The sequence below is a fragment of the Chroicocephalus ridibundus genome, chromosome 3 (assembly GCF_963924245.1).
Source record: "Chroicocephalus ridibundus chromosome 3, bChrRid1.1, whole genome shotgun sequence".
NCBI lineage: Eukaryota > Metazoa > Chordata > Aves > Charadriiformes > Laridae > Chroicocephalus > Chroicocephalus ridibundus.
Genome location: NC_086286.1, coordinates 22,294,003 through 22,306,655, shown reverse-complemented (window position 1 = coordinate 22,306,655; position 12,653 = coordinate 22,294,003).

The window sequence follows — 12,653 nt, the reverse complement described above, 5'->3', positions numbered from 1 at the left end:
ACCCAAAATACTACAGCTAGAACTAAATAATAGATGAGAGCAGCAGGATAATAACATTAAGAGCCACAGGGAAAGAAGAAAACACATGCTTTCAAATGAGACTTCTATTGGGAAAGGGAGTGAAGGACACAGAGAAATAAGTGAAAACCGCTTCAGATGGCAGGAATAACAGAGGAAAAGGCTTCTGTGTTGAGACAGCAACCGGTGTGAGGAGACAGAGTTAAGGCCAATATTGTAAATAAGGTAGAATCTTATCTCTGTTGCTTGGATGTAAATCTGCAGTAAATTAATCAGTCTTACTACAAATTTAAGCTTATATAGCTAAGATCAGAACATAGCCTAGAATGTCTAAGATTGCAAGCAAATTTTTCCATACAGGAAATTTTCAGCCACAACAGGACATCGCTGGCTAAGCTTGGTGTCATAATCAAAACGAAAATATTCACATCCCCATACAAGTAGCCAAATATGTAGCAAAAAGGGAAAAATACATTACGTTCTCTGCAATTTCCATCTGATACAGAGCAGAAATACTGAAAATGAGAACTACGCAGAGGCAAAAATCCCAGGGACGTAAATCCTGTCTCTACAAAACAAAACTACTCTTGTTTTTTCTATCATGTTGAGTCAGAGACAAATGGGAGGAAAACCAAGATCCAAACACCTTAGTCCTTATAGGCTGCCTAAGATGCAGGTAAGTAAAAAGGATTACTTGAAATACCTGGTTTTTGAGCGAGGAAATTCGGCATAGCCCTAGCCAGAGGGATGTTAGGTGACATACAGCCAGCCAGCTCCGTACGGAGCTCAGATGCTCCCGCTCCCTTCCTCTTTCCCACCCTCCTCAGGCTGTCACTGGTGCACCTGGGCAAACATTACACCGCTGACACGCTAACCTTGACAGTCGTGACACATCCAAAAATACGCTCCTGGGCTAGAAAGGACTCACAGGCAAAAGATGAAGGGAGGGGAGACACAAAGCAAAGGTGTGTCCCCCACCAGTTTGAAACGTCTGACGAGCCAATAGCTGGAGGAGGATGGGGGGGAAATTTGTTATCCCAAGAGAGATATCTTTGCTATTGCCCTATAATCAGACCAAATTCTGCCTATTTTAAACTTTACTGAGTATAAAACTTTGTACATATCCTGTTTCATTTGTTTTGATTGTATCTGATCTCTGTTCATTATAAATCCTGTTTTAATTTCAGCCCCAGATCTCACAGCTTTTTCCTCACTAACATTAAAATTCAACTTAGGTTGATTGACCTTTTTATCCAAATTATCCCCAAAACAACCTTTATCAACTTTGGGATGAAACACCTTTACCTATCCTTACACACAAAGAGGGACAGGTGAGAAATGGAGATGCAAACACATCCGTCTCTGTCAGGAGGACATGCTGGGTAGCTTCAGATGTTCTTTTACACATTTGGTAAGTCCTAGGAATTCCTGGACCTCTTCCAAAGTCTGGACCCTAACCACCACTTCATCTTATTCCAGAAAGACAGAGGACCACAACCACGTGTGGCGTCACCAGGTACAAATCAATTGACTTCAGCTATCGCCTTCAGTCAATTCTGACCAAATGGTCTGAACTTCCACCTGAATTCCAAATACCTACTACAGAATTCACTTAAATAGAGTGAATTTAAGCAAGTGTGTTGTTTCCTGCCTGTTGCAGAGCATGGGAATCTAATTGGTTTTTATATGTTAAGCAGTACCCCTCCTAAGTTTCTATGAAAAATTATTCTCATTAAATAACTTGTTTAGAATGGCTACCTCATTTTATCCAAGTGTTGAATTCATGTCCGTATGAAATGTATCGATCCCTATTAAAATTCACTGGTGTTTTCAATAAAAGGACAGGAAACAGTTTATGCTACTTGTAGTTTGTCATCTGCCCACTCAATTTCAATACAGAGCTGATGTCTTCCTGCTGTCTATCTGACCCTGCAAATCTCTCCTAAATCTGTTGTCCAGCTTCAACCAGATTTGCTAGAGGGTTACAAACTTCAAAGATGAGGAAGTTCCTATAGATTCCATGAAAATCGGTCAGATTGATGAGAAAGGTCTGAACTACCACCTGCCTCTTGGCAGAAAAGCAGGCTCAGATGTGACAAATGCTGACAGGGAGCGATCAGTCACCCGACCAGCAGAGCCATGCTTCCTTGCTAGTTTGCATCTACCGAGCTCCAGATAGACCACACACCCAACAGCAGCCGGGGGTGAAGCTGCATGGCTGGTGTCATTGCAGCGTAATGGTGTGGGAGATGCGGACAACCAGAAAATCCGGTTTCATTAGTTCTGCCACTCACGGCAGAAAGCATGCTCTCAAAGGCCAAGCCCAAGGCGGGCAGGTAATCCAAACTAAGACCATCAGACCAAACTTTGTGTTTGCTTTAGCAAAATTTAACTAATGAATAGATGAGAACAGAGATACAAATGCTATTCTCCAGATAGTGACTGGACATCTCCTTTAGCAAACATGAGCCAGAGGCACCACTTCCCAGGCACTGAAGTTGAAAATCTTTGCTTCATTTAAGCTGGGGACACCACTCCCATTGATGTCAAATGGACTAGGAATTCACTCCGAACCTTCACAGCTATTCAGCTTCAGCTGGATGTTTCCTCACAACTTGTGCTGCCAGTTCAGGAGAATTATAGCTCTACAATTCAGAATAAAAGGATGTTCAAAATGTCTTACCCTTCACTAAGAAATAACCAAGATCAGGTGGCCATGTGATTCCATTATTTATGTAATGCCTCCAAATGTCATTTGTCTTCTAATACGAGATGACAGGTTTCACATGTACAGGTTTTCTATAAGAGTAGCACGCTCATCTTGATCCACTCAATACACACATTGCTAATTTGAGATAAAAGATTTATCACGTAGATCCTGTAGCTAATTGGCTGCAGTAGCCCTTTTTTTTTTTCTTTACTATGTAGATTTATTTGGAATTTCTTTATAGATGTGCCAGCTTTCAAGACTGATATATTTGGACTGCAGGTTTCTTTTGGGAAGGCTTTTATTTCCACTTTGTATACGCTCAGCACCTCACAGTATGTGTTCCTGGTACCTACTTGAGGCTCCCACGTGTTCCTACATGCTCACACAAAAGAGCTTTTAATACAAAATTTATTGTTCTCTTTAAGAACCAATAAGAAAATTGCTCTTTCTGGTTATCAAGCCATGCTTGATACACACAAAACTGTGTTCGTGACTCGAGTGAATTACACTCTTGTACTGAAACTAACATTTAACTGATTTTTGAAAATAACAGCACGATCTTTCCCCTCAGTGATGCTTCTCTTCTACCAACTCAAGGAAGCAGCATCCATCATTATTTGTCATTAGTGCCCAAGCATTTGACAGCAGCAGACAGTACACAAGAACTCTAACCATGACTTGGAAAATGCCACAGAATCACTAAATGGTAGAGGTTGGAAGGCAGCTGTGGAGATCACCAAGTCCCATGCCCCTGCTCAAAGAAAGGCCAACTACAGCAGGTTGCCCAGGACTCTGACCAGTTGCATTTTGAACATCTCCAAGGACAGACACTTCACAACCTCGCTGGACAACCTGTTCCAGTGTTCAACCATCCCCACAGTTATTTATGAGAATCTGGGAGAATATTTCATTATTCTGTTATGATAAAGAGATCAACCCAGTCAAACAATCTACACTCTGGCAGGAGTCCCTTGTAGATATGCTCTGGCAGTGGGGAAGACACACTGGAACTAGAGGATCCAAGCACTATGAGGTAAAGACAACTGGTGTGGTCTGGTTTGGCTAAATTGGTATTAAAATCATAGCTGAAACCCAAAGTAGCTGTTAAAAACTGCAAGCTCCATTTCCCCATTCCTGCTGCCTCGCCTCCTGACCTGCTCTAGGAAGCAGTGGTTTTTTTAGTATGGCAGATTCCTCTTCTGGTGATGATTTCTACAAGCCCAGCTGCCTCCTCAGGCAATCGGAATTGACCCTGTTGGCAAAGGTGTTAGGTAGAAAGTAAAGGATATCATCTGAATGCAGTCTGTAAAAAGAGAAAGAAAAGAGAAATTAGAAGTGCAACTCATGAAATGTAAGACATCTGGTCAACTTCCGCTGTTACAGACCCTTTTATCAATTCCTTCACCTCAGAAGTAAAAGAAATCAGGCAGAGAGGTATCCCCTAACTACAATGCTGAATGATTAGAGGTGTGTAGAAAGAAATGTTGCTTAGGCACAACTATAGAAATTCCAACAACCATCAGATTTTTGCTTAACTGAAATAAATGGTTGGACCAAGAGGACGTTTAGAAGCCTTGCAGGTCATTGCTGACTTTGCTTTCTGACCTCTGAACTCATCCCTATACTTTTAAAACCTAACACTTTGTTTCTATATTTATGACATAATCTTGCATCGTTTCTGTGAATACACACATTTAGGTTCGGGTTCTTTTTTTTAAAATTTAAAACCTGAATAAAGACACATCAAAAAGGCCAAATAGCAAAGGCACACTATGCTCCCTCATACCGACCACTCCCCTGACCCTGTGCAGCAGCTATGTTTTGTTTCTTGCAAGACTATTTGCTTCCTCTTGTCTTTATCAATGCCTTTATCCACGTATTCCTTCACCTCATGTGTTCATCCCTGCACTTGCAGATAGGAAGCAGAGCCACAGCATCGTTTCAGATGGGGAGTCCTCCCCTCTCCCCCAGGCTGAGGCTCAAGGAGGGTGGCTGACACTTCATCCATGAGACTCCTTTCATCATCCATGTTTTGAGGAAACTAGTTGGTTTCAACAAGAACCTCTCATATGGGGTCTGGCGAGCTCAATTTGGGGTATTTTTCGAATATGATTCGGGAAGGTAATCCAGCACAAGCTATGCTTAATGGGACAATATTCCCATCTCAGCTACAGAACACGTAAATCTCTTGTAGCTGTACCTAACAGAAGAAAAATCCCACATTGACACAAACAGAATGTCAGAGGTGATCCTAGACAGGGTCACTTTTCTAAGACCTTACACAAGTTTTCAAAATTTGGCAACAAGAGTGGATGTGACCTTTCCCCAGAGGGGCAGAGACAAGCAAGAAAACTGAGTCTTGGAAAAGACACAAACTGCTAACATTATGATAAATAGAAGACACCCTTCCTGGAAAAGAAACACTTAGGGGCCTGAGGCCAGCATTTGATCTGTGCTAAGAAACATTTGGATATTTTTATGAGCAGCAAGTTCATCAAGAATCTTGCTCAGAGGTTAAATCTCACAGAAAAGACAAAATAAGGTGACTAAGAACTGTTCATACGAGCAAAGATGTACAGGAAGAGGCCCACGCCAGTGTGTTGATCTTGCATTATGGAAATCAATTAAGCATTAATTATAAATGTTCCCAAAGGTTAAGTGAAGTGTGTCTTGCTACAGAGCCAGCAGCCTGACGGACCCATCGGGCTTCCTGATGCAAACAGCTCCTGGGGCAGACAGAGATGCTGAGCTCCACTGCCTCTCCGCAGCTGGGCACCCCAGCCCCTGGGCATGGCAGAGGTCTACCATGCACACCCCAGGGGGTCTTGAGGAACAGCCTTCTGGGGCTGCACCATGCAGCCCTGAACGGTGGGGAAACCCAGAGCAATCAGCAGTTTGAGTCCTAAATAGCCTTAACCCTCGTCTTACTTGACTAAATTAGCAAGCCCTTCCAAGTTGCTCCCATTAGTGAAACTTTTGCCTTGTGAGACTGGAGTGGCGGGATCAAGCTTTGACACATTGCCTCCCGTGGCACTGTTCCCAGGAGGAAGGCTGCAAGAAAAGGCCCCAATTTAGCTTTTGTTTGTTGAGGATGTGGTAAACATAATGTTGACCAAGCAGTTTCTGCCTTCTCTCCCTTCCCTGTCATGCAGTTTCTGAAAAAGCGCTTCTCCTGCTCTGTGACGTCTGTAGACTAAGGTGATTTGTCTCCAGTACTCCGATTATGTACAGCTTAATTATCTACTGACTAATTGCACTTGCCTTCTTGAATGTCTCCAGGTAACAGGAGTACTGCTTTCTTTTTGCTCATCGGGCCGTGAAGGCAACCAGTTTGTCTCATCCTTTCTGGTACTTTCAGACAAAGGGCCTTTCAAAAGAAAAGAATCCTGAACAGAAAATCTAAGTAATCCTTCTTTCCACGCCCCAAATAAAACAAATATGTGTGTGTGCATGTGTCCATCCTAGGGTCAGCTCTTAATGCAGTAACTTGAATGTACCACCCTGAGAGATTTACCTGTACCCAGAGGGAGGAGCGGCCTGCTCAGTTACCTTTTAAGTAAGTGATTTATTAAAAGGAATTTGCAGGAATGCAAGGTTAATCCTGACAGCAATAGCTGCTAACAGCAGCACAAATAAGGGTGTTCTCCCTCACCGCACAGGAGTCAGAGTACTGCCTTTCACCCAGGAATTGCCATCTCTCGCCTGTGGTAAGCGCTTGCCTAGTCCCCGTCACAAGCAAAGCACAGCAAAGTGGGTGACACTTAAACCACATACAGAAGTTTGTGCTGCAGCAAAACAAGGAGGACACAGTTTGATATCACACCTCTGAGAAAGAGCAGTAACACGGGATAGATCAGGAACTAGCTCACCTGCACGCCTGGGTGATCAGCCCTTACGCTGGGATCAGAAGACACCATTTGGGGCATTCCCTTTTCAGTTGTTATATAAAGTGGGAACCAGTCAAGAAACCAAGCGTTTCCAAGCAGAGCCAAGAGAAGCGCAGGCAATGCAACGCAACGGTCTCAGCTACACATCTCGGTTTGGGAACACTTGGCATGCCAGTGCACTTATAACCACGTCTGGTCTCAGCAGGTACCTTCACAGATACAGTGCTTGAGTTGAGCACAGCTGGGAAAAGCCGCAGTACAGTGACAGGCAGGAAAATACCTGCTCGGAGGATCCAAACAGATTATGAGCCCAACAGAGATCCAAATCCTGTTGGGAAAATTCTTCAGAAAAACAGGCTCTATGTAGAAGTGTCAGTAAGTAAACAAGCAGATTGTCACCCTTGAATATTTTCTGGCACAGATACTTATCAAAACTTGATGCGCAGGCTTTTGCACTGTCTCTATCCACCAAGCAGCATTCACAGGCCAAACAAACAGAAGAAGTTGGAGGCTCTAGTGGAGCATCTTCCCCTTTTTGGGACTACCAGCAGATAACGCCTGCCTGTGACAGGCAACATGCCTTAATGAAACCTGAGCTGACCCACAGCTTGAACAGCACCGTACAGGCCAGTCCTGAAAATAAGCTTCTGACCAGCCAAGTGGGGCATCAAGCATTTATGCTTCCCCTTCCACAACTATTGCAGCTAAACATGGGGTTTAAAAATCAATGTAACAGGCGGTGGTGTTCATTCGTTCCCTGGCTTGGACAGTAGATACGAAGGGTGATATCCCCAACTTCCCCTGAAGAGGCTTTGCTAAGATCTCTTTGGGAAAATTGATTCTGGAAGACAAAAATTTGAATAAATCTGTGCTAAAAGGTATCTGAGCATAGTCCAGATCTGGAGACCCTGGGATGATGATACGAGCTGGTTATTGACTAAAATGTCAACAGGGCTTCGTTTTTATGGCAGCTATCAGCCTGATGCTCCCTGGAAATCAATATTTGCAATTTAAATTTTGTATTTTGTGGGTTATCAGTTGAAGTTTAATGTCTGTTTCTCTTTCTTGTTTATACACCATGTCAACACCTGCTTGCAGCTGAGCCAGTGGAAGGGAGTAGATTCAAGAGCCCACTTTGTCCCACACCCAAGACAGCAATAAACTGGTATTTCCTTTTGTTACATCAGTTTAGCACCACAGCATGTATGAGATTTCCCCTTCTGGGTTTCAGGGGACCAAGTTGTATTCAGCACCCATAAGAAAATAAATACATCCATGTGTGTGGGACAGCAACTAAAAAAACAAGACAGCAAAGCAGAATATCCATCCCCAGCCATTCTGGGATGTTCTTGGGGCAGTTACTGTGCTGCAGGGTGGACATGTTTTCCATCTGACAAATTACAACAATAATATTTCCCGTTCCCACAGTGAGGGAAATCCCACAGTGAGATTTGGTAAGTTAATTCACTTAATCCCCCTGATTTCTCTCTCCTGATGCTATTCACCATCCTCTCTTTGCTACAAGCAAAACTCAACCCATTACTAATAAATGAAAAATACCAAGTCCTCTTGCCCCACTCTCATGATTGTATTAGCCCAAGAAGAGCACACAAGCCTCCTTCAGACTTTGTTATCCTCCTTACCACTCTTACCTCCTTTTATGTGGTCTTTTCTTCTGTTACTCTGGGGCAGGGAGCTCAATCCTGTTTAACACAAGTGAAGTCTTCTGAGCAGGACTTTGAAACTGGGTTTCTCCCTTTCTAAGGGAGGATTCAAATCTACCTTGCAAGAAGAGGGCACTATAACCTCTCTCTGTCTCTGTTTTAGACCAAAATGCCCACAACCGAGTGTTGCATGGGGTCCAAACAGTCCGTGAACATTGCCTGGAGAAAAACCCTATAAAGAGCATAACCATGTCTTTTCTGTGTCTCACCAATGCTTCTAGGGGAGGCAGGGAACAAGTTGGCTGCCATGGGGCAGTTACAGGCATACAGGTTTCCAAGTCAATAGGGAACTCAAAGCTCAAACTAATAAGAGTTGAAGACCATCCACATTAAAACAGCAGCTGAGCAGGGACTTGAGAGCCACCATTCTGCTTGGAGAAACCCCCTTCACTCCATATGTCTTCTGTCCAGCACCAAACTGGGGCACCAAACTCTTTTCTGTAGAGTTCACCTGCAACAACAGACTCAGAGGAGGAAGGCTTACAATTAGACAGTATCTGCCAGGTATTTTACTCCTGGGAGGGACTAAAACTAAGCCGTAGCATCCCTCTGAGATTTATACTGCCAAAATAAAAAACATCTAATTGAGCAACAAATGCCTTATTTGCTCTCGTGCCTGAACCTGACCAGAGCTACTCTCACGAAGAGCCGTTGCTGCAGAAAATAGAAATTACTGGGGAAAAAATTACAACACACATGGGAAGACAATGCCAAGTAGCTGAGAGAAACGGGTAAATAAAGTCAATTATCAAATGCAGGATGAAAAGACAAAAACTTCCTTTTATAACTCTGCTTTTGCACTACTTTTATCTAGACACCTCATGCGTTGGCATTCAATGAAGTTAGACAACATGCTCAGCTGTTTTGAGCAACTGGGCACCGATATTTATTTCAGAACTAAAAGGGCCTTGTAATTCATTTGCAAGGCTGTACGCGGTTAATTCTTGATGCCTTGTAAATGCTAATTACGAAAGAAGATGTTAAAGGGTTCCTTAGGAAATCAATACTTTATTATACAATAATTGCATCTGCAAGTTTAATGTTCTTCATAAGACTCCAAAAGAATGGAAGAGGTTGGGAGTTCAGATGATGCAAAAGGTGGCTGCACGACCTGAAAAGTCATCAAGAATTTGAGGCACAGTAAAATGCCCAGATGTCATTGAAATATTTTGAAAAATCCAACAGTTATTATGGAAAGCAAACTGCTAGTATGTCTGTCTAGATGACACCTTGGCCCAGTATAAACCTAGGCACACTTGTAATTGAAATGGTTGTTCCATTATTTGTCCAAGAGTTTTGATTATCCCTTTGTCTGAATGATTTGCTTCTCTCAGGAACAGCATTTCAGCTCTGTCCCCCCTCATCTTCCCCTGGCTCGCTCCCTGGTTGTTCCAGCTTTCAACATAGGAGTCGGCGAGGAGCTACCGTTAGGGTTATAAGCCCTGGAGACAGGATACAGCTGAAAAATCATTCTTCCAAGAATTTCTGGGTCATTGTCTAATTGATACTAGCATTAGCATGCTTCATATTCATGTTCCAACTCCACAGGCAGTACTTACTCTGCACCCAGCCATGTGGGACTGCTCTAGGCGGTGAGTGGGAACCCAAAACAACGCTACTATATCAGCCTAAGAATGGACCAGCCCCGAGAGTTTTACAATAGCAAAACAGAGAAAAAGAGTCTCTCTTCCACTGCAGTCTTCAGTGCAGCAGTACATTCCTCTGTTTTTTATTACACATTTTTTAAAGAGAAATATTCCATGTTACTCGGCTTATTAATTTGCAAAGAAACCACAAGTTATTTCCTTACATCATGATGGGTTTTTAAATTTTTTTAATTCTTACAGGCCATAAAAATCCAGGGACTTCAAAGGAAACGAGTTTAAGACTCAGTATGTTACAAAAGGAGTCCAGACCACGTTCACAAATAAGATATCTTTTGCTAACAGCAAAGTATTTCACAGGTTGTATTGTAGCTTATACTTTGTTGAGAAAACGAATGAGAAGTGAGTAGTGATTCATAAAACAATCTGTATGTTTAACGCACGATAAAATAAGATAGTATTGCACAGCTTTCTTGGAGAGCCAAAAGGCGGTGCCTTGTGATCAGCAAGCTAGTCAAATAAAAACACAGTAGGAGGGGGTGTAATGCCAAGCTGCTGCAACCACTCCTAATGATTCATCTTTTCTCCAGCAACTCACTCACTCACTCAGCACATCCAAAATGCAACACGAAAATTTAATGCACACCCCCCCAAAAGTGATGAAAAAAGGACAATATGTGCATATGTTCAAATGTGTGGTGTGCATGCAGCATTTCTATGTGAAAGGATGTTCACTTCTGTGCTTCTGTAAGAATTTCTGTTTGGCTGCCTACAGAGAGTTCAGAGGGAATCTGCCTCAATACATCAGCCATATGCTGAGGTGGTTGCAGGAATTTCGTTTTTCAGGAGAAAGCTTGGTCTTTGCTGAACACAGCAAACTCCCCAACAAATCCTCAAAAGTAGGAATCCTGGCTCATTGAAATATCCTCTCTTCCCCTTTTGCCCAATGATACATTTTTCTAGCACTTGCCCATGACCACCAAGACATAATATACATTCATTTATAAAGGAGTGACACATCACTGCTTGACACCCGCAAGAAAAACATGCAAAAGAAGTAACCTCATGCATACTGGAGAACTGGCAACACCAAAAAGGATTTTTTTTTCCAGCTAAGCAGCTCAAAAGTCAAACATCACCTCACTCAAAACCATGAAGAGTGACGAGCTCTACCTATAGTCTCCATAAACCCTCCCCTTTGCTGCACAGCCTGCCTTTATAGAAGATGCTCCTCTCAACACAGGGAGCAGAAGCAAACCCATCAACTCTATTCCCAAGCTTTCCTGAGAGTATTACTGACACACGGGATACACTTTTTAAAGACAACTCAGCACCCAGATAGGTACTGAGCTAAGTAACCCGACTGGCTGAGTCCTGTTGAAAACCCAACCAGGAATGCTGCCATGGAGCGCTTTGAAAATCTTGCCCTTGTTGTGAACCCTAATGAAAACCTAACTCTGAAAGTGAGCTTTAAGGGGACAGCTTCTCCGGATTTGAACACAAGATTAATACCATTGTAGGAGTCCAGACATCACAATTACATGCTTAATTAAAAAAAAACCAAACCAAACAAAAACAAAACACCAAAAAACAATGAACAAACCTGGACAAAATTTGATAGGAATAGATAAAGGTGCTTACCCCCAAATTCTCCTTTCTTCACGGACAGCATCCACCAGTCTCACCTGGCATCTTCATGCCCGAGGACACAATCCAGGCTTGTCAACCCATGCCACAAGCAAAGCTCTCCTACTGAAAAAGCCTGTTAGCTGACTCAAAACTTATGATTGAAAATTTGCCCTTCTGACAACCAGCATCTGTATTTCAATCAAACACTGAACACTGTGCATATACTCACTGGAGAGCATGAGAACCCTGCCATTCAGTTACTGAACAACAAGAGCTTATCTTTGAGCTAGTACATAACACGTAACCAGCACTGCTGCCTGAAGAAAGGAAACAGCAAGGTAAACACCTGAATGTTTTTTCTGTTCTTCTGCACAATGAAAACACTAAGGGGATCTTATCATCCAGATGAGGTGTGGAAGGAAACGAGATTACCTTTATAAATATGGTGTCCACCAGGAATAGCTAATTAGGCATATTACTTCCTGCTTAACCAAAACACTAGGCCAATTTCAGACCGTGGAACAGCTAGAGGCATTTTGAGGATGTAGACAAAATAGATTTGGCACTAGGTGTTTGGTCTTAACAGCAAGATTGAGGTTGGAAGAGGATGGAGACAGTGGCTGCTGGAAGGGCTGCCCAAGCCCTACCAAAACCAGCCATGTCATCACAAGCTACTTTTGAATAATGGAGGCTGTACAGATGCAGCTTAAGAAATGCAACTCAACACACCTGGTGATCATCCTACAGAACAATTTGCACAACAGTGTTGCTTCCCAAATGGTCTCAGTGATTTGAGGACATGGTCTTTATTTGTATTTCTCAGGTATGCACATTTTTGTTTCCTCAGACACTGAAGAAGTGTCTCCAGTCCCTCCCAGGTAGATGATGAAGCATCACTAGCTATAGGTGTAATTTCAGGTATTTGGCCCTGAAGGTTCATCTTTGGTCCAGCCAAAGCTGCTGTGAGGACATCTCATTTAACTGCATCTCTGTTATTGGACACAGCAGTTTGGCATAGGGGGATGCTACAACCAAAAGAAAAAGGAGTAGAGCTGAAGTGGGACCAGCCCCAAAGCCATTC